Source organism: Vidua chalybeata, chromosome 8 (genome assembly GCF_026979565.1).
Source record: "Vidua chalybeata isolate OUT-0048 chromosome 8, bVidCha1 merged haplotype, whole genome shotgun sequence".
Classification (NCBI taxonomy): Eukaryota; Metazoa; Chordata; class Aves; order Passeriformes; family Viduidae; genus Vidua; species Vidua chalybeata.
The window spans coordinates 1,027,423-1,030,902 of NC_071537.1; positions in this window are offsets into that span (position 1 = coordinate 1,027,423).

The following is a 3,480-nucleotide window of genomic DNA, read 5'->3' on the forward strand; positions in this document are numbered from 1 at the left end:
CTTGGGAATTGCTGGTTTGAGCTCAGCCTTCGGAACAAACAGAGGGAATCCTGCAGGGATTAAACCTCAGTTTAACCAGAAACCCAGAACTAGAGAGGCTTTGGCCACAGGTGCAAGCCAGGCTTTGCTTTACACAATGAATTTGGTGTTCTCTGCTCTGCTGAGGCTTTGCCAGAGAGAAGGGAAGGGGGGAAATACAGAAAGGAAGGAAATAAAAACAAGCAGGAGAAAGGCAGAAGGGAAACTGTTCACATTTCCCATATTTCACACTCAGCTCAGTAACTTATAATAAAAAAAAAATCAACATGTACATGGAGAATAATTATTTTCTCCACCTCCTTCCTGCTGTTATCCCTGCACAAGGCAGAAATTACCTATTCCTGGGAAAATGTGTTTTAATTCTGTCTCTTTTATTTGAATCCTCCTCCAATTCCTGCGAGCTCTGCCATGTGCAAACATTAAATATCAATAATGGGGAACACATTTGGAGAGCCCATGTAAAGCTGCTCGTGCAGAAATCCTACATTTTCCATCCTGCCAATGGATGGGAGGAAAAGGAGCTGCCAAATTTCACACCAGGCCCACTGGCACAGTGACTGAAGCCCAGCTCGTTGGGAAAATCCCTGAGCTGTTCCAAGACAATTTGTGAACAAAAGAATCAAAGACAGCTAATTTAGGAATTTCCATGAAATGATGCACCCGGCTCCTGCATCGCTTCAGATTGTTCAGCTGACTTCAGTGCAATGTTTTCATACCCAAAGATCAGCCAATTTCCATAGCAAATTTTATTTTCCCACGTATTTTCCCATTTTCCCCAGCCTGTGCTGTGGATTTCAAAGTGACAAGACCCCAGCACGGGGAATTCAGGGGTTACTGCTGCTAAATTCCCTCTCACCAATGGAACTGGGGTTCTCCTTTTCCTTGGCTGCTTTTCCTAAAAAAAAACATTTTCAAATCACAGAATCCTTAAGGTTGGAAGAGACCTCCAAGACCAACAACTCCAACCTTTGACTGAATTCCTCTATGTCCATTGAACCTTATCCCAAAGTGCCAAAATCAAAGGATCAGGGAAAAAAAAAAAAATTGTAACAGATTTCATTCCAAACTCCACAAAACTACAGGTGTGTGACCTGGGGGATGTCAATATTCATACTTCTGCAGTCATTTCTTTTCAAACATTTCATTTTAAACATCTTTCAGAAGCAAAGGCTGTTCCATAAAGATGCTTCTTAGGGGGCTTTCTTTGCAATAAATCAGTTAAATTTATCTTTGCAATTTATCTTTGCAATAAGTCAGTTAAAAACTGATCCAGGAAATGCTCTAATGCAATATAAAAAATTGTGTCCTAAAGACCCGAGGGGCTTCTTAGCATGGATTTGTTGCCTTTACCTGTTCAGGTGTTGCAACCAAAGCTCCTGAGTCTTCCCAAAAAAGCTGTGGGTCTGCTGGTAGATAAAACTGGCACTGAGAGATGAAAGGAACAATGGGAAGGATTCCACTGATTGATGAATGGAAAAAAGATATTCGCTTTTATAAACAAGCTTTAGGTTTGCTGATAAATGAAATTGGATATTGAAAGATGAAAGGAACAATGGGGGGAAACCCTAAATTCCATAAGAATTAAAAATTTAAAGGGCGGGTTACACATTAGAGAGTGAAAACCTATACAATCTTTGGGATCAGGCGTTCTGGGAAATCTGTGCCTCTCAAGTGCCTCAGCCAATGGGAAAGAGAGAGGGAAATGCAGCCGGGAAATTGGGATAAAAACGAGGCTGCGTCCTCCAAAAATTGGAGAGACCCCAGGGAATGCCCCGTGGCCTCTCCCTTTATTCGAATAAAGTAAAAGGACTCCTCCGTCTCCGTTTTGGACATAAACCTCTGGCGTTTGTGCATTAATTTTCCTGACAGAAGCATCAGGGCAGGCATTTGCCGGACAGCCACAAACGTGGGGATGGGCTGGAACTGCTCCCACGGGAAGGGAGGGGATGGATGGGGAGATCCAGCAGCAGAGGGACAGGAGGGAGCTCTGGGGGGACAAATCAATCCCCTCCTGCTTCGGGTTTGCTTTCAAAGCTGCCTGGTCCGCAGCAGACAATGGAGTTCCATCTCCAATGGCATCATGAATATGCAGCGATTAAAGCAGCCCTGGAATGTGATTGTCCAAATTGCACTCAATTAGCAATGCAATTATCAGCCCGACAAAACAAGGGATTGTTATTCTGGGCGATCCTCTTGGAAATGAATGGGGGAAACAAAAGGAAAGGGAAAACCATCCTAACCTTCACAAAGGAGCTCCCAGCCCACCTCCTCCTCTCCTTCAATATTCATCTCCTCGTGCAAGGTGAAGTCTGCTGTCCCCCAGCCCTCCGGGCTTTGTTTCTCTCACAAACATCTCCCTTCCCCTGCATTTCTACACTGAAGATACTCATGGGCTGCTGGGATCCATTTTTAACCCTTAAAACCTCGTGTGCGTTAGAACCAGGACACCTGAGCCTGGAATGGTGCCTCCAAGGACACCTGAGCCTGGAATGGTGTCTCCAAGGACACCTGAGCCTGGAATGGTGTCTCCAAGGACACCTGGCTCTGGAATGGTGACTCCAAGGACACCTGAGCCTGGAATGGTGCCTCCAAGGACACCTGGCTCTGGAATGGTGTCTGCAAGGACACCTGGCCCTGGAATGGTGACTCCAAGGACACCTGAGCCTGGAATGGTGTCTGCAAGGACACCTGAGCCTGGAATGGTGACTCCAAGGACACCTGAGCCTGGAATGGTGTCTGCAAGGACACCTGAGCCTGGAATGGTGACTCCAAGGACACCTGAGCCTGGAATGGTGACTCCAAGGACACCTGAGCCTGGAATGGTGACTCCAAGGACACCTGAGCCTGGAATGGTGTCTGCAAGGACACCTGAGCCTGGAATGGTGACTCCAAGGACACCTGAGCCTGGAATGGTGTCTGCAAGGACACCTGAGCCTGGAATGGTGACTCCAAGGACACCTGAGCCTGGAATGGTGACTCCAAGGACACCTGGCTCTGGAATGGTGACTCCAAGGACACCCGGCCCTGGAATGGTGTCTCCAAGGACACCTGAGCCTGGAATGGTGACTCCAAGGACACCTGGCTGGCCATGGTGTCACCTCCAAGGCTCCCATGCTCTGGTGAAGCAGAGATGTCACCAACAAGGTGCTGAGACAGATTGCCTCCCAGCAGCCCCAGGTTTTCAACCTATTCCTGCATCCCAAAATAATCCTGGATCACACAGCAGCTATTCCTGCATCCCAAAATAATCCTGGATCACTCAGCACCTATTCCTGCATCCCAAAATAATCCTGAATGGGATCACACAGCACCTATTCCTGCATCCCAAAATAATCCTGAATGGGATCACTCAGCACCTATTCCTGCATCCTAAAATAATTCTGAATGGGATCACACAGCATCTATTCCTACATCCCAAAATAATCCTGGATCACTCAGCAC